Below are 19,525 nucleotides of genomic sequence, written 5' to 3'. Positions count from 1 at the left end.
TTATATCAGGCGATTGCTGCCATTTTGAAGGCCACTACAAAACGAATTTACGTGTTTCACCTGCAAGCTTCACAGCTTCGATACCTTCAGTATTACTGAATGAGAAAATTTCTTCAGTTGCACTTTAGGTCCGTAACAGCACGGACGATTCGCAATAATCTGAGACTGAAAACGGCGTTGAGTTAAATTGAGCTCTCAGTATGTAAAGCTGAAAATACCCCCCCCCCCCCCCCCCCCACCCTATATCAGAGCTAAACCAGGCGCTAATTATTACCACCCACCGTATTCTGAGAGCTCCTAGTCGGCGCCAGGTTTGAAAAAGCACGCAATATTTACTCCAAAACACTTATGAAGGATGCTCAGGTAGAGTTCAAGAAGTCGAATAGCGCTGACTTATGTACAGCTTGAGCAGATATGGCCGCGACAGCACACGCACTTGGCAACGACTCCTTGGAAGGGCAGGCGGCACCATGTAAGCCGGGGCTGATGGATTTGTGCTAGAGAGAAGCGAGTTATGCCTACATTAGGCGGTGCCGCATTCCTGTGTAGAATATAGTTCTCAGTCATAGAGCTCGCAGCAAGCTTAAGTAATAAGACGGGCAATTGTTTAAAGCAACCTACAACTGTGCCGAAATGAAAAAAAAGATGTTAATGGAAGCAGTGGCTTTCATTTTACGGAAAGAGGAGAGCGAAAGATTACCCATGTTCATACGCGCTTACATGCAAGGATATGAAGATAACAGGGAACCATTCGAGCAAAGCGCAGGCAGAAGTGCGGAACTGTATTCGCATTTAAAAAACAAGACGAAAAAAGAGTGAACAAAGCATGTAGGGGGGTAAGCTGCAGGCACTAAGGGCCACCACAGCATGTCTCAATGCCTGTTGCGAAAATAGAAGTAGGTTTAGAACTCCCATGGCGGCAATGTCCTGGCAGAGCAGATGCGGCCGGCATGTGAGGTTGTGCCGCTGAAATGCGCGGGATTTTTTTTTTTGACAGACGCATGCCCTTTTACCCTTTTATTGGTCCTCTAAGAAAAAATACAAAAAAACTAAATGAAATAGAGAGGGAGCCCGGACCAGCAACGCTTTACCAGGCTTAAAGCCTACAAAAGAAAGGAAAAGGAGCTAAACGAAAAAAAAAAACTTATTTAAAGAGAAAAACAGGAAAATAGAAACAACAAACAAACAAAAAACAAAACACCAAAGGCACAGAACAGACAGAAGACCAAATAATTGTTATTACATGTGAAACATAAATATTCTAGTTTTATTAAGAAATATTGACGAAGCAAATGTTTACGAGGCAGCAATGAAATTTTGGTTGCTTTTGTGCTGGTGTTGCAAATGCGCTCTACATTTTCATGAAACTATGAGCCACCTGGCCTGTCCACAGTGAAACTGCACTCCCGTTGTTTCCTACGAAGTTGGTTTTTTCCTCTCTGGAATGCCATTCGCGACTAAATCTTCGCTGATACGACAAAATGCAGTCATAGCGATCTCCAGGTTAACGAATGATTGTGATTGACGAATATTTCTGAGTTCCCGCCCTGAGCGCATATCCTCTCGCTGTTAGTACAGTTCAGTACTACAAATTTTAGAGTAGCAATTTTCATGTTCATGACAATGACCTAATTGGCGACCATTTTTCAATTTTTCTTGGGTGTCATGAACTCTCCTGTACTACAAATTTATAATTACATATTTATAAATAGATATGTTTATAAATTTCTCTTCAACTGCCCTCGGCAACGTGATAAGTTATAGCAAGAGCGGACTACAAGAGCACGAATCGAACACCTAGCTTCCGCAACAGAGCAAAGGCCAAGGTAAAATTGGAACGGCTCCTTGTAATCGTTTGCCTAGCGTCAGCTGGGAATTCATGGTAGCAACATGTCGTAATTTCGGTTCAGTACGAAATTTGATGATCGAGTTTTGCTGGGTTCCTGTGAGGCATTGCGTCCTAAAGGAATCAACTCTGTGCTTTACAATTGCACGCAGGATCTCTTGCTAATTGTAGCGAGTAAATTTGTTACAGGTTGAAAAATCGCGATATACTCACATACGGGGTGCGCAGCAAAAAAGACCATGTTGCACATAAGTGTAAAAGAGGAAAGCATGCGATCATAGCCATTTTTAAAAGAACATTATTGACAAGGCTCAAGCTAATATCGCGCTGTTTTTTTTCCAGACCAGTCTGCAGCACTGCTGCAAGATGCGACCAACAGAGTCCACAGTGCTCGAGGAGCAAAGATTACTGGGGAGCAACCACCACGGTGTTGTTGGTAAGTCTCTGTACGTCTGCATTTCGCCAGCTTTTTTTAACGGTATCTCTTAACAGGGATTGTTTGCAGATGGCGACTAAATTTATTGAAGCACTCCTGAAAAGTGGAACTAACTGTATGCAAGCTAATGCGCTCGGGGCCAAGGGGGGATTCTGCAAGCAACAACTGTGTCCCTTGCCAAGAAAGCAGCAGCGAATTCGGTATCCCTAGGGGAACGGTTGTTCACTGGCATCGACACATACCTGCGGCCAAGGGTCGCATGAACTACCCCAATTTCAGCGGTGAGTAAAATTGTTTATCAGAATCGAATCGTCACGCGCAATTCTATACCATGTTCATTCTGCCAACACTACTCATTTTTCAGCCGTGTATAACGAAGATTTAACGCCGCAGTCGCAATTTGAGGCTAGGCCAATAAAATAGGTTTTATACATATGAAATTACTTCATGAAGTGAGATTTGTGAGCGGTTCACACCATCTGGTGTCACTCTATTTTGCTAATTTTATTATTGCCAGGATTACCCCGCGGACATCGTTGGCCCCAGCATTTCGTGCAGCGACATGAACGAGCTCGTATGATGCAAAGAGCCCCGTGAAACCTTCAACTTGCAACCCTTCGCATCACAGAAAAGGCCTTGGTGCTTTGTTTGTTCGTACATTACGTGAAGGGCATTACGTATACGTCGACTTTGTTCAAGCATGTGGTAGGACGTACCGGTATAGTCGAAATTACATGCGCGCAAAAAAGGCTACGTATTTTGTTGTCCAAACTTCGCCTTGCAAGAAGTACAGTTAGGCCGGAATAAAAGGCGAACAGCGCCTGCCATCAAAAAACAAAAAAAACTTACCTGTGTACTTGCACCAGCAGTGCACAACTAACCTGATTCATGTTTAAGGACAAAATGTCTACCGACGTATGTATTCGTAAAATGGTTGTAAAGGAATATATAGGTGCAAACTGTAAAAGTAGGGCTTAAGCGTGCTCGCGTTTCATTGCGGCCTGACTTTACATAGCAGTGTTAACGCGCTCCTCAGCGCACGTTAAAGGATCCTAGTTGGTCGACATTTCCGGAGCCCTTCATTATGGCGCCCCTCATAGCCTGAGTCGCTTTGGAACTTTAGGCCACCATAAAAAAACCAAGCCAAATCTTTAAAACGACATCAAGGATTCATCTTGAGCCTATCTTGCAGTTCCAATGTTTTTTTCCTCGGATTGTAGTTCTGGAGAAGCACTTTGGTAACTTATTATCAAGAAAAACTTCCACTCAGATTTAAAATTCTTTTTACTTCATGTTAGTATTGTGCACCTCAGCTTTGCTTTTACAAGTAAAGCCTGGCAGATTTCCTCACTTAATTTTTTTTACAAATGTACAGATGGTGACGTAAGAATGCCCTTCAGAGGGTTAGTTGTAGCACTCGCTAGGTGCACTTGCGCAAGATACTTTATGAAAACTTCTCTTGCAATGCCTTCAACACTGCTTGGGCTCGTTAGAAAAATACTTAAGTTTCGTGCTGTGTAAGCTGAGTTGATGATGATGATGATTATGGATTTTTTGGTGCAATGGCGCCTATGGCCAAACATCGCCATGGCACGAGGTATTTTCAATTGCTCAAGGTGGAGCCAAAGACCCATTTTCCAAGAAGTTCACCCCTTACTAGCCGAGCACAGCACAAGGCCAGGGGAAAGCTTGCACTCACTGTACCACCACTGGAACCCCGCACCTCCCGCATGCAAGGCGGATGCTCAACCACTCGGATACCGCTGCGGTCCCAAAGCTTATTTTCTGGAAGGATATAAAAGCCATCAACTTTAGGGAATCGGTACTGTTTAATAATGTAGCTCCTAAATGATGTTGAAATGAGACTACGTTCTCTTCCACTTTTTTCTTTAGTTACTCAGTTCATAAGAAGGGACAGGTTATTATGAACCAACAGTGATAATGAAGCCTGTGAACCGCTGTACAGAGTATGCTGCATGATATGAAAAAAAAAATCGTGATACACTGACAACTGAATTTTATTTGCGCTCTGACAAGAGATATTAATAGAGGCACATATGATTGCAAGATTGCGGGATGTTTGTATAAGCGTGCCTTCAGTAGCATTGTCAAGAAATAAATATCTTGATCGCGAGAATTGACACGTGCTAGTTTTCCGCCAGTACTACTTGCTTCCGTGCACGGTTTTTGTGCTTTCCTTCCTGCTAGCCAGTAAGTATAAAGGCTTGCTGGCCGTCCAATAAAATTCGGTTGTCACCGCGCTCGTCTGTGGGACTTGTGTGTGTTCCTTCTGTCTCGTGTTTAGCGCTGTAGATATGGAATTTAAAAACCAGCTCGCCCAGCATATTGTATGGTGGAAAACAAATGATTATCTTTTCTCTTACAACTGTCAGGCTTGTGCTAAGACTCTAAAGGCGGAGACAGTGAATAAGCGTAGATAGCTCACTTTTTAAGTGTTCATAAACCCGCTTGCTATTTAGTATATATGCGAGAAAACGCGTTGTTATTTGTATCAGTCAACGTTGCACACAATAAAAAAATTTCTGGTTGTGAGCAGCGCGTAAGCACGCATTATGTGACGTTACAGTACAAAATCGTGAGAGTAGGCAATAAATTTATGAAAGAATGTCTCAATTTTTTGCCTAGAAGGTGTACTATTAACCTCATTCCGAATTTTCGAAAAATACGGCTCTCTATTTTAGTTTTCTCTCCGCGCAGCGTTCTTCTTTGCGCATAGATTTATGATTTATTGTGGCTTAAAGTATCAAAAGTGACTCGGGCTATGAAAGACGCCGTAGTGGAGGGCTCCGTAAATTTCGACCACCTGGGGTTCTTAAACGTGCTCCGACATCGCACAGTACACGGGCCTCTAGAATTTCGCCTCCATCGAAATTCGACCGCCGCTGCCGGGATCGAATGCACGTATTTCGGGCTGCAGCCGAGCGCCATAACCACTCAGCCACCGCGGCGGCATCGTTTGCGCATAGGTGCAAGATGAAAATGAAAACTTAAATTTTATAATTGGCTTTTTAACGGTGGGAATAGGTTCCTTGGCTGGAAATAGAAATAACTTCAAAACAAACGGAGTTCTACATTGGCGTATAATTCCCGGTTTAAACTACTTCTGCTAAGAAAAACTGCCTTTGAAAATACTGGCTCACGGGTTCAAGCAGTGTGATGTGCAAGGCACGCGTCACGCATAAGTAATAATAATAATGAAGCGCATTTCAGCAGCAGACCGTGAGAGAAGGGCTTAGCGTGCTGAGCGCTGGCCAGGCTACAGATTCCTGAACCTTATTTTACTTTCGTATTTGGCATTGCGACGCGCTCTCGAGGCTCTTTGAATCCGCCGTGCATCCTCCTGCTTGCTTTCGCCACTCTTGTGTCTTCTCTTTAACCTCTAAATACAGCCGGAGGTTGCACAACTGCTCGTTTCCTGTTTGCGAGCCGATTGCGTGTTTCCCCGCTACTTACATATGCTTACGTCCAAGCGCGCATGAACATGCGCGAACATGCGCGTATAAACATGCGTGATTTCTCCTTTGCATTAAAGGTTAGTCACTTTTTGGGCATAGATTGTTATTTCACGCTGATATATCGAAATAATTGCAGCGTGCGATAAGCTATTACCTATGTTGTGGAACTGCGCTTGCTTCAACCGCCCCATGTCTATTTCCTTGAGAACTATATTTTATCGCGCAGTAAGACAGCACCTATAGAGTAGGCAGAACTTGCTCCTCTTTCGTACGCTACTTCAGTCCCGGTTTGCAAAGTGTCGCCTGTTGCAAGCATTCGCTGCCAAATCCTCGCGCAATCTCGGCCCTGTCCGCTCCTGCCCCACGTAAGCCGACACCGTTCAACTTCTACGACTTTTTCAGGGTATCCTGGACAAGCATTCCACAGTATCTTAGCCTGTTTTTTTTTACTAAAAAGTTTGCGCAAAATGCAAATCATTAAGATTTTGCTTGGTACAAATGATAAGCGCCTTTTTTTCTGTGACATGGTGTGTGGAACTTGTGGGTGCCGTATTGGAGCCGGGCGATTTAGCGATTATTATATGGAGCTTGTCATGGTGAACCTCAAATGTAATCACAGCCGTTGTTTTCTCTCTAGTAATGTCGCGCTAAATTTACAATACTTCGACTCCTTCAAGGACTTCTTAATATATTATTCGTCGAGCTAAAAGGCGTGGAGTTGTAAAAATTCCAGCTTAAGCACGAGAAGGCTCTTTGTGCAAGTATTCGAAATGGTAATGTAACAGCCGATTCAAGCCTCGATGGTATTAAGGCTTCTCTACATAGCGTAATCTTGTGCGGCGATAAATATCTAAACCAGGAGTCGGTGGTCGAACAGAGAAAACAAACTCCATCGAACTGAAAGGCCGAGGAGCAATGGGTGGCGGCATTCGACGAGGCACGACAGTGCGTGGGCGAGATCAGCCGAAGGCTTAAACGCAACTAAACAACACGTCATCATCGAGCCCCTCCCCATCACAAAAAGCAGCCAGGAGAAGCCTCCGCATATTTGGTGATTTATCCACGATTACGTAGCCATTTTATTCGCCAGCGGCTGAAACTTGGCACGCTTTAACTTATAGGCAAATACATTCGAGCCCTTGAATATCGAATAATTTAAAAAAAGGAACGCTTCAACTAATCTTAAAGGCATGGAGAAATAGTTCGGTTCCAAATTCCGCTGGCTAAGCGGGAACTGCATTACGGTGCTGCATATTTACTTCGCCCTAAATTTGCGCTCTCTGTTTACCAATGTCTATTTGTACGCTCTCCCTTTATCCGATTCCTAAAACAGAACAGCCAGCTGGGCTTCGTTCTCAGAACAGAGCTACAACGTCTTTAAAATATGCGGGCATTTTATGCACCACATGTACCATACATTGCATTCGTGGACACTTAGCTAGGCGGCTATGTTATTAGTGCTATCCAGGTGTGTTTGGTAGAAGATGAAAAAGAGAAAGTATTTGGCGACAAAAATTATTATCTCGAAATATACATGGGTCCCTGGAAGCTCCCTAAAAGAAGAAACATGAGATACCATACAAAACAATGCAATAAGCCACATCATTTAACGTAGTGGGTAAAACAACAAGTAGTGCGTATTATCCGGCGAGCATCTTTATGTGAGTCGGCTTATTTTCAAATTCTATCCTTATTAAGCCAAGCTTTGAAAACGTGCTGGTTAAAATACGTGTTGCTAGGTAATCTGCGCAAAATAAACCATAGCTATGCTACGCACAATAACCAGCGCTTATAGTAATGAGCTGTGTGCTGAATACTATGACCAAATAAAGCCCAAATGATGCAAGTTGTCCCAGATTAACAAGATGTGTGCCAGAACATGAGGTTACAACATATTGCTAGATTTTTACCACCTCATTCCAGAAAAAAACTTGAGAAGGAAGAGCCGTATACGCATTGTATGCTGCTCGACGTAGCGCTGATCTCAACTTCAAACTCGGGTTGTAAATCAGCGAGGGAAGCCTGCACCCCAAGCGAGTGGACAAGCAGATATATCTGAGAATGCAAAACTAGGCTATGTCCTTTTTCGCGCATTTCTCATCGCATTCTTGTCGGCACTTCACCTTATATGATGACTCTAAGTTTGGTTCAAGCTACGATTTTTGCATTTTGCACATCGACGACCGCTTGGATATTGGAGACAAAGCGGTGCCCTTAAAGGGATCATAAAGTTATCGGGTACGTCGAGCCAAAACTCTGGACTTGAACGTCTGAGGCCAAAAAAAATAATGATGAAAAAATTTGCAGTAAATATAAATTTATCTGCACGCTACTTCAGTTGTACAGTGCTGACAGGTATTGTAGGTGGGAGGTGCAGCTAAGATCGTCAACGCTATCCTGGGTGGGGTGGTGGCTGAGATAAATAAAAATAACAAAAATGTAGTCCACAAACAGATGTAGGCGGAAGCCAATTTTCTATCGTTGATCTTGGACGCGTGATATGGAGCAAGCATAAATAAAAGAAAAGCGGTATATTGGCGATCCGCCGCCATAGCTCGTGCTGTAGAGCACCGTGCGCTGCAAACGAAGTTGATCGGTTGCAATCCCTCCGACGGCATGCGGTTGTATTCTTTGCTTATTAATCTATTCTCTTTTAGGTATAAAATAAAAAAATAATAATTTCCCTTTGATAAACATAATTATTGACTATCCCAACGACGCGAGTGTCATCGAGAGTAGATATAAGCATGAACCACTGCATGAAAGCGCAGCGTTTTCTAGGACAGCTCATACATACTGACAGCCGCACTCGGGTCTTGGCAGTGTCCCTCATCTTAGGGTTTATCTTCGAGAGCTTCTATTCGGGAGCGAGAGTGCACTCGGCTTCCTTTTCAGCTTATTGTGATTCGCGAATGGCATGACCAGCGCTCGCAATATCACGAAGAAAAGTTGATGGTGCCAGTGGTAGTTACACAGAACCCTGGGGCTATCACCTCGGCTGCACGCCGCCTCTGGCCTCGCTCCGTCGACGACCCACCAAGTCGAAGAACAAATCAGAGCTGGGTACTGGCCGCATTGATGGATGGTGCCATTTCACCTGTGCCTCCGGAGCGCTCATTACGTAACTCGCCACCGCCTCACTCATGAAGTGAAACCAGGACTGTGTGGGCGCATCTCGGGCTGAAGGACAGAACTGTGGCTCATTCTCGCCGCGCGCTGGTACAAGAGGGTGAGGAAAGACTTCGGAAATATTCATCCAGGTTCGGCTTGGTGTTCTCTGCTGCTCTGGCACTAAGGTCACCTGCTGCGCGCCGCAGTGGGTGCTGAAAGCATGTCATGCTTTTCTTGGTTTCCGTGACTGCTGGAAAAGATCAACTTCTTTCGGTCCCTTTCTCTGCTGAATAGCTTACCGTGAGCCATGGCTCTGGCTTGATGCCATAGGCACGTAAGTTGGTTCTCGCACGTCTGCGTCCTTGACCCTGAAGTCATCACACCTCACACTGGTCGTATTAAAGGAAGTTTAGCCTCAAGAATGGTGGATTAGGACGAGACTTGTGAATACTCTAAAGTGTAGGTTACAATAATATAAATACACTCGCAAGAAGGTGACAATAGCCGTCGCTAATGCTCGATTGAGCGCCGTACAACATCTTGAGGGGGGGCCGTGGGTTCTGGCTCCAGTGCCAGGATGTCATTGTCTTTTCTTGTACTTACTAATCATCAGACCTTTATAAAAAAAAATGATTATGATGCTACTTTAGATCGAATTTATCTACATATTTTTGAGTAATTGTTTTTTATTCGCTATTATGGATAAAACCGTCTCCATTCTGGGTCGGTAAAATCATGTGCATCCGAAGTTTCAGTATTCAGACCGGTGCGTAATCTGATCTGCATAAATGAGTGCGTTTATGAAATGAACTCATATGGTCGATTTTTTTTGCAGAGAGAGAGAGAAAGAGAGAGAGAGAGAGAACACACCTTGCATATGTAAATAGAGAGGAAGAGCCGGCGCAGATGGTGAGCGCAAGCATCTTCTTGGTCCGCGTCCCAAGGAATGTCACGATTACAGCACTTTGCGAAAATTTTTTTCGGTATTCCTTCTCGGTGAACAAGGTGTCTCAGGCAGAATAATACAGAAAAAAAGATCGCCAACGTGTACTACGAAAACACACGATCTTGAACATGCCTACTTCATCATAGAAGAAGCCTCTGAACATCGAATATATCGAATATAAGTTGGCGATCAGGGACTCAGATCAAGCATACCTTATAGATGAGTTGGAATCTTTGCAAAACCGTGCCGTTAGGTTTATCTTTTCGGATTTATTCTCGTCATTCTAGCGTCACCCCACTAAAGGCTCGCGTCGAACTTGATACGTTATCACATCGTCGCAAACTAGCACGCTTGGCTCTTTTCCATAAACTTTACCATCGTGTTCTGCTGCATGACGATGTTTTTCAATCGCCTGAATCTTTTTTTCCACGTCGCCACCATCCTCTGAAAGTTAAACACATATCATGCCACACTTCTTAGCGAATTCTTTCATACCTCGTTCTATAGTCGACTGAAATAATCTACCATCACACATCGCTTCAGAAGGAAACTAAAGATCTACTAACCCAAATGTCTCTCTAGCATTACTCATTGATTGTGCCATATGCTGCATTCAGGTGTTCGGCTATTTTGTTTTGTTTAAGCGGTTATGTTAAGCCTCTAATGCGCTATCTATTCTCTTTTCTGTGAATCATAATGTATATTAAAGGTTGTTATTTTTTTCTACTTGTGCTTTGTTCTGCATTTATGTATTGCAGCTTGATGCTTGCACATTTTTTGTTTTGAATTCTTGTGTGTCAATGCTCCCCCTATGTAATACCCTCGACTGAGGGCCTTTAGGGGTTTATTGAATAATTGTGTGGCCACTTCAATATCTAAATGTACACCTAGCTTTCAACCTGACACAGAATATTCGTATTTATTATACACGAACAAATCTGCCAAAACTTCAAGGTTTCTCGAACCTATGCCGCGCCGAGTTCACACTGAAAATAAATTGCTGTTCTACATAGCACGGTACGTCTCAACGTGAGTATGCATCTCACCTCTGGAATTCGAATCATGCACAACTGACAGCCACTGTTGAACCCGTTAAAAAAATAGCAGGCATATTTATTGCACTTTAATAACCCTCTCTATTTAGTGCTAAGACGCTAAAATAGCGGTTTAATTTACTGCTTCAAAAAACTAGAATATTTCATGGCCGCCTGTATTTCATCTAAAACATTACCATCATTGACGTTGCTTTCAAGAGCACAACTGCATTCTGGTACCCACATGTCGCCGTGTTTACAACACTTGTTTAAGATTAGGTCGTTATTCGGAGGTGTGACAATATTCAGATTTTCACCTCTATTATATGCCACTTCGAGTTGAGACATTTTGCTTCCAGCTGTCGCCTGGATAGTTGAGTACGCGTCATTAGTGCGTAGACACGGCTACCGTGACCGCGTTTCGGTGTAGGCGAGAGCCAAAAGGCGTCCGTGTGATGTGCGATGTCAGCGCACGTTTAAGATCCCCAGGCGGTCGAAGTTATTCCGGAGCCCTCCACTACGGCACCTCTCTCCTTCCACTCCCACCTTCCTCCCTTTTATTTCGGCGCGGTTGATGTGTTGGCGCGGTTCAGGTGTCCAAAGATATATGAGACAGATACTGCGCCATTTCTTTTCCCCAAAAAACCAATTATTATTATTATTAATGAGGTGTCCACCAGGAAGTTAGACAGATACTGCACCCTTAGTTAACTGAAAACAAATGTTCTGTGTGTAAATTAAAGGGGCAACGGCGTTTTCCTCTTTTACATATTTCTTCTCTTTTTCCATGCGATGCATATTTTTCTGTGCATTCGCCGGGAAGTAATGGGCTACGTCTGTCTTTTCCAGGAGAAATCGTTAGCAATACGCTCTTTAATATTTTGTGGTTATTGTTTGTAATGGGTTCTCCCGAAACCGTTTTTCCTCAATTACTCTCTCCAGTGCAGATTGCTTTATTACATCATATCATTTTCTTATTTTTCCAAATATTCCGTCAAGTATATGCCCTTTCCACTTGATTTATTTGAACATACTGCTTGCCTCACATTTGAGGCCGTTGCAGGAAAGGGGCACGACATACGATAAAAAGAGAAAAGTTCAAGCTAGTGCACACATAAGCAATTTGAACTTATGAGGCAACACATTCCCGGCATCTTCTTTATACAAACGTAAAAAATTACAACAAAGAACACGAAGTGACATGTTAGAACTTAGCGCCACACCCCTTCCGCTTTCCCCACACAACCTACCCCCACCACAAAAGTAAAGCTCGTAATGACCTTTATAATAAATAAACAAAGCAAATGATAGGAGCGATACGAGTGTTTAACGATAATTCTTTAGCGTTAGTTTTGCCGTGACAGCAGAGAGAGAAGGCGACCACCGGGCCGGCAACGCTTGTACCGGTTGTTTTCCGGCGGCTTGTTTCGAATATCCACCTCCCGCAGCTAGGGCGGGTGCCCAAGCCTCGAGGCCTCTCTTGGCCTTCCACAATCTCTCTCCCTTCTTTTGGAGCGAAAAGCTACACTTCTCACATGCAATGCTCAAGGTCAAATGACGCCTTGATTTGACCTCTAACTGGAGGCTCACCGCAGGTGTGGGTATGACGTCATGCCACTCGCCTCGTCGTAGCTGTTACCGCTCGTTCCGCCGCTGCGCCGACCGCCGCTCTGGTCAGTTGTGTCACGCGACTAACCACGTGATTCTCTCTTGCTGAAAGGGAAGCGCTCGCCGCCTATGCGGTACCGTGGCTGCGCCGCGCTGCGCCAAAGATAAATCGTGTCAAGCCATTCTTAATCGAGCTTCCGCACCATTTAAGCACCCGCCGCGGTGGCTCGGTGGTTAGGGCGCTCGACTACTGATCCGGAGTTCCCGGGTTCGAACCCGACCGCGGCTGCTGCGTTTTTATGGAGGAAAAACGCTAAGGCGCCCGTGTGCTGTGCGATGTCAGTGCACGTTAAAGATCCCCTGGTGGTCGAAATTATTCCGGAGCCCTCCACTACGGGCACCTCTTTCTTTGTTCTTTCACTCCCTCCTTTATCCCTTCCCATACGGCGCGGTTCAGGTGTCCAACGATATATGAGACAGATACTGCGCCATTTCCTCTCCCCAAAAAACAATTAATATGATTATTATTATCATTATCACCGTTTAAGCTGGCCAGTTGTGTTGAGTGGTAGGCGTTTTTTTTCTGAAAACTACATTTATCTCCCTCTTCTCTGCTGAAAGCGGAGAGGGCACTTCTCTCCTTCTTTTTACACTCTAACTTCTCTTGCCTAAAGGTGTAGAGACGGAAATTTCCTCTTGAATTCGCTACTTGCGAACAGAGGCAGGTGGCGCTGCGGACGCAGACGACGACGGCGCGAAAGGATCAAACTGATAAGAGCTAACGCTCAGAAGTAAAAAAAAAGCAATTTAACACAACACATTTTTTTTCTATTTCAACACAATTTCCTTGCTTTCTGCGGGCGTTTTTAAAATAGCGGCGATGTTCGTCATATTGACGCTGAAATCACGATACCTTCTTCTTCACCATGAAGTACGCGAATGGAGTCAGTTTTTTATTGGATACAAATGGGAGTGACACCAATTTTGAAATATTCAGTGAGGGAAAGCGATTTCAACAAAATCTCTATAGCGCATTTTTGATATTCAGTAATTCAGACGACATTGCCGATTAGGAAAACACAAAAATAGGGCAATACCTTTGACGTTGACGGCCATCACTTTTGTAGTGTACCCTTGCCCCAAAATTTCAAATAAAAAAACCTGTCCGTGGTTTAGCTTTGGTTAACCCAAGTCGAATTCCGAAAGCTTCGTTTCCTCGGCACGTCGTCTACGCAGCGTCTCATTCCGACGCTCTCGAGAATTCAAAGTAATCTCTTCCCGCAGTTGAAGAGTCACTAAGGGAGGTGCCACTTCTTCTAGCCGCATCTGCTTTACGACGCTTCTAGAGTCTTGCGGCGCGTTCTTCTGGCGTCTCTTGAGCGCGTTGTCTCTCGCTCGCTTCGTTCTGTCGTTGTTGCTTCTCTGTCGCGCTCTCCATGACTACAATATGCACGCCGTATAGCTAAACGTTGTTCCCACTCTTCATCCGTTTCTTCCGCACGCCGCCGCTTCTTAGCTGCAGCACATCGTTGCAGCTTCACCTTATACACATCATCCGAAATACCGTGGGGGATTCGCTGGGACGACTGCTAGGAGCCGAGTTGGGTGGCCGCTTTTCCACAGCTGGCATGACGTCACACATAGGTCACGCCAAAGGTCAGTGGTGGATTCCCCGGGACGACGGCCAAGAGCGGAAACCTCGAGCAGTATTGCTTTCGCAATAAATGTCAATTAAAATTAACTAAGCTCACTTAATTGTTTAATGATTGACCTCTATTGTGTACATGGTGTTCAAAAGGCTCTGTAATCCACCTGCACAGACCATGCCGATGCGTCTCTGAAAGTGTTAATAATAAAAAAATCTTTAAATGTTCAAAAAAGTTACCCTGCATTACAGCATCTCACACTGTTGACCTCAGGTGACGACACCACAAGGTGAGGAGGTGGCTGTGCTGTTGATGGACACCCAAGGGTCGTTCGACTGCACGTCAACGGTCAAGGACTGCGCAACCATCTTCGCCCTGAGCGTCATGACCAGCTCAGTTCAGGTGTACAACGTCATACGCAACATCCAAGAGGACCAGCTCCAGCACCTGCACTTTTTCGCTGAGTACGGAAAGCTGGCACAAAAGGTGATTGCAAGCGGGGAAGAAACCGGCAAGGTTGGTTTGTTATTCATATGTCATCATCTCCCCGCGCAGGACGGAAGAAACGAACCCTTTCAGAGACTCGTATTTCTTGTACGGGGCTGGGCATTTCCGTACGAGGCACAGTACGGCGCTAGCGGTGGCCGTAAGGTCCTTGAAGATCGTCTGGAGATTATCGGAAAAGAGCATGAAGAGTTGAAAAAGCTACGGCGGCAGATCTTGAACAGTTTCTCCAAGATCGACTGCTTCCTCATGCCATGTCCAGGAGAAAAGGTAGAGTCAAATAGAGCAAAATGATTCTCTCTCTCTCCTCAAAATTCGCTGTAAACATGACATATATGGTAGGAAAGGCACATCCGCCCGCAGTTTAGCATTCGCCAGCTCCACTAGCCGCTGTAAGTGCCGCTGCCTTAATGCGCTTTGGTTCACCGAGCTCGGCGTTGCAAATGGCTTCCGTGGCTACTTCCGCCGCCTGAGGAGCGGGTGTCCCGGTTCCCTGGCGAAATTCAACGTCAGAGCATTACGCCGCAGCATACAAAGAGCAAATAGCGGAATACTACCAGAATACTAGTAAAAACCGCATAATTTTACCCCAGTCTCACCCCTCTCCCGACACGCAACATGCATACGTTTTTTGCAAAGTTCGAACGAACACTCTCCTCACTCCACTGATGCTCCACACGTTCAGATCGCATGACAAGCTTCACTGTTCCAACTCTCTACAGATCAGGACAGACATAAAACACGTTATTTGCTCATGTAACACTACCGTTACCTCTCTTAATTCTCTTTCCCTCTTCGACGTTCCTGGACCGGCACTTCCCCACTTCTCTTCCACGTTTTGGGAGTTTTAGTAAAAGGGGTACTCATGTTAGCAAACCTTACGCATTTTATTTCTAAAAGAAAATCAACACTTCGTTTTTACCCATCTGTTTGATTGCTTTTAGGCGGGATCCGCCTTTTCGTTTTGTTAGTGGTCATCTAAGCCAACGCTGCCTGTGCGTTCTAAAAAGAAATTACTTGATTTTTATACGGTTAATTGTGCTTAGAGGAGATAACAGCCACAAAGCAAAGGACACACACAAACACTTGTGTTGCGTGTGTGTCCTTTGCTCTGTGGTTGTTTCTTGCACAGTTCAAAAATGACCTTCTGTCACCAACTAGCCCGCCAGAAAACGCTTCTACAGTGAAGGCTGCATCGATCAGGATGTGTTTATTCACCAGCGCAATATTCCCAGTTGTTTCGATGAGTTGGGCTACTGTAGAAAGCTAGTAATGCTTGCGCTTTCTGAGAGAAGTACATGATGTGTTTCTGATTCGCTAGTTCAAGAAGCTGGCAGAGAGTTCGGATTACTTTGCTAGGCTGATATGATGCCGTGCTTCTCTTTGTATCGAAAGCTACACTACACCAACCAATTCGCGAGGTCAGCGTGGCTACGCGCGGAACCGTGGCACCACCGCTTCGCCAGCTGTGCGCATGCGCGGAGTGACATCATAGCCCTCAGGTGGTGTCCATGCCGCGCGCCTCGCCGCTGCGCCGACGGCGGAGCACACTCCGTCCACCTCGTCAGTTGTGCGCATGCGCGGAGTGACGTCAGAGCACGCCGCTTATGTGCGCGCCGCGCGCCTACATTACGCTAGCATTTCGAGCCTTCAGAGTGGCGACGCCGTGGCTGGTCACGAGGCTGGACATGGGGTGCAGAACAGCTGCCGGCAGCGCCGGCGAAACCGAGTGAAGGAGAAATAAAGAGGGGGAGAGAGTGAATCCACGTCCAGGGACAAAGATGAAGAAGGGACGCCCAGCGAAACACAGCGGCGAAAGACTGACTTTGCGATTCGACTGAGCGATTTCCACTCGGCCAGCCGTAGCTATCGCGTTACTCCACGTTTAACCAGAGCTAAGCCACAGCCACCTTTTCTAGTCCTCGTTTTTCTAGCTTTATGTTCTGCATAAGTGGTTCTATGATTTAAGTTGAAGGCGTCAGCAAATTTTCTTTACAAATGCCTGACTATTTTTCAAGTTGTGTAATGAAAGAAGGCTTTGAAAGTTTTTCATGTGCAATTGGTTTTTGAAAAATGTATAAAAATTTCGTGAAATGCTCAATGAAGGTGAAAACCTTCTTAGCGTTTTGTTTGCGAACATCTCTGACCAAAATAGTACTGTTTGTAGCTATGTACTGGATGGGAAGTGATATTAAGTGCGACTTTGGTAGTGGATCAAGTGAACGCTTGCTTTCGAAGTTTAAAACCTCTTCTGATTAGAAACGATGCACTTCAAAATATGAACGACCACGCCTAAATATAGGACACCGTGTTCTTCACAGGTAAACATAGTTCGTGAGAAAAAGTCTCGCTTCAGTCATTCAGCAGAGGCGGTCATTGTTTCGGACACGCGCAAATAATTATATACCGGTAAAAGCTAAGTGCTGTTTTGAAGTTTACTTATGTACGACTAGCGTAATATTCATTTAAGTCGAATTCTTCAAAAGCAAATTTTCTGTGTCATATTAATTTCACAGAGCAAAAAATATCTTCGAAGCGTGGAACAGAACATGTAGGCAAGAACGTCGTCTGTAGCATGCCACTTAAAGCAACTAGGAAAGAGAAGTTTTATAACTGTACATTTAATAAAAAATATAAAATCCCATAACTTCCTAATGCCATAATCACAAAAAAAACGTTGCTTGGTAAGGAACAAAAATCTGTCAAAATCATTGCAGTGCCATGTTTTCCATGGAAAAAGAAAACCTTCAGATTTTGTTTATGTCAGGAAAATAATCTTCTTTCCGGATAATTAACTGATTACGCAGTGCCCCTCTAAGCCATTGTACAGCTTGCGTAATTGAAACTATTAGGTTTTTTGTGTGCATAATGATGGTGTCCACGAGCATGGTTTCTCAGTAGCAGTGTTATTTTATTTATGCTAGGGAAGAAATGATAACGCTTAGAACGAAATAGATTGCTCCATCTATGCCCGTTTGCACCTCTCTGTGTCACCCCGTAATAGCAGATGATATGCTGCAGCCATGAACCATGAGTACCCGGCGTCCGCACTGCTGGGTTAATGTTTATAGTCTTCGGGAAGGCCGACTCCATCTAATGAGTTTGTTGGATCTTAGTTCTCTTGTCACCTGTAGTGAATGTCAGCATTCTAACCATGGAAATGCTCAAGTGTAAGAACTTCGGTGCAGGTGGAGAAAGATGAGTCATTCTGCGGTTGCCTGGAAGGTGTACACCCCGAATTCAAAGAAAACCTGCAGAAGCTGGTGCCTTGGCTATTGGCTCCAGAGAATCTTGTGGTCAAGAAGGTCAGCGGGGAGAAGATAACTTGCCAGGAGCTCATGAACTACTTTAAGGTAAGCACTTCCTACGGCCTAGGTCATTCCTACGGCCTAGACCATCCACTAAACATTACAGATTTACACAAAAACATTCCAAGGAGGAAACTTGCCAGAGCCGAAGTCAATGCTGCAGGTAAGCAATCATGATTTTGTTTGAAAAGCAAAAACAAGAAAGCGACCCCTTGCAGGCGACGGCGGAAGCGAGCAACATTGCCGCAAAAGAAAAAGCGATGAGGTTCTACATGGACGGCATGGAGAAGGTGAGCTGTGAGATCATTTGATGTGCCTTCTGTCAGGTAGCATCCCTCTTCTTGCAGAGACATCAAGGAACCCTTCTCGAACTCTTGGGTACTCACAATGAACTGCTGGCTGAAGCAAGTAACTTGTTCCAAAGTGTTTCCAAGGTCGGCGGAGAAGAGTTTTCTTATCGCTTCCTGGAAAACCTCAGAAAGGTAAGAATTCTTGCAATTCATACTCATCGGTGAGTTCTAATATCAGTTTTATCGAAACAATTTTTCTGTTAAAGCAGTTATAACAATTACGGTAACAGTAATTCCGTAAAAATTACTGTCGATTTGCGTAGTTATGCCAAATGAGATTGAGGTGCGCTAGCACTTCGCTTTTCACTTCGTTTCCGCTGCTCGTATCCATTGTTCACGAGCGGAAGTTGTTCTTATAGCGATATTTGGTGAATGCACATATATGGGGAATTTGGTCATTCTCTGCATTCCTAGATGCCTAGGAGTCCTCGTACAGTGCACTTCTGGCGCACTGGGGCAGCGTTTAAGCTATGCAATGGCAGGTACTGCTGCCGGTGGGGATTGTGAGAAACAGGATGTTTCTTCTCGAGAACTTCTTGCGAAAAATGATTAATACAAGCGTTAACTGTTGTCTTCAACGGTTGGTGGTTTGTACGGTTTGTACATATTCCACTTGAATCCACGCAGAATGGTATCCATCATCCTTGCGAAAGTCGCAGCGGCATCAGAAAGCCCTAAATTCATTTCGGTAAATTCATACAAGCCGTCGGGAGTCACAAACGCCGTTTCGGGGCGATCAGCTTCTTCCATGGGGACTTGCCAGTACCCGGAACGTAAATCGAGGGATGAAAAGATTTCGGCCCCTGCTGGTTCGGCGGACCTGCACAGCGGTCAATACCAACGGGATCCCGGTATGAGGGACTCCTCCTTGTATTGGAAAGGATGAGACCCACTAAGGGCCTGCCCCCGAGCACCTCCCTGTAAATACAGCCCAATACATAAATGCGTTTCACTAACACCACCACCATTCTGCAAACATTCCAGAGCATCGTCTATGGGTAGGACGGGATAGATGTCTTTGCTCGCAATCATGTTAAGATAGCGGTAATTCAAACAGAAGCGTATTAACCCACTTTTATTTTTCACAAGCACCACATCGACACCCGAGGGCTGCTTGAGGGCTGAATGACGCCGTTCTGAAGCATTTCGTTAACTTGCTCTTCAGTGGTATCGCGCCACGTTTGCATAAACGTGCAAGCCTTCGATGTAGCTTGTAGTTTCGCCTACCTGCTGCGAACTTTCGCACAAGCGTTTTTCAGC

General features: G+C 44.9%; 1 pseudogene across 1 annotated transcript in view; it reads left to right on the top strand.

Moving 5' to 3' along the window:
• The window catches only part of LOC144103840 (atlastin-1-like), a 93,646-nt pseudogene that overhangs the window by 62,720 nt on the left and 11,401 nt on the right, over positions 1–19,525 (top strand). The window contains exons 2-7 of the transcript XR_013308333.1: positions 14,377–14,589; positions 14,659–14,877; positions 17,796–17,960; positions 18,022–18,078; positions 18,134–18,205; positions 18,263–18,397. The product of XR_013308333.1 is annotated as an atlastin-1-like (transcript). The remainder of the gene's footprint in view (positions 1–14,376; positions 14,590–14,658; positions 14,878–17,795; positions 17,961–18,021; positions 18,079–18,133; positions 18,206–18,262; positions 18,398–19,525) is intronic.

Source organism: Amblyomma americanum, chromosome 9 (assembly GCF_052857255.1).
Source record: "Amblyomma americanum isolate KBUSLIRL-KWMA chromosome 9, ASM5285725v1, whole genome shotgun sequence".
Lineage (NCBI taxonomy): Eukaryota > Metazoa > Arthropoda > Arachnida > Ixodida > Ixodidae > Amblyomma > Amblyomma americanum.
The sequence above is the reverse complement of the archived record's forward strand: the minus strand, read 5'-3'. Positions and strand labels throughout refer to the sequence as shown.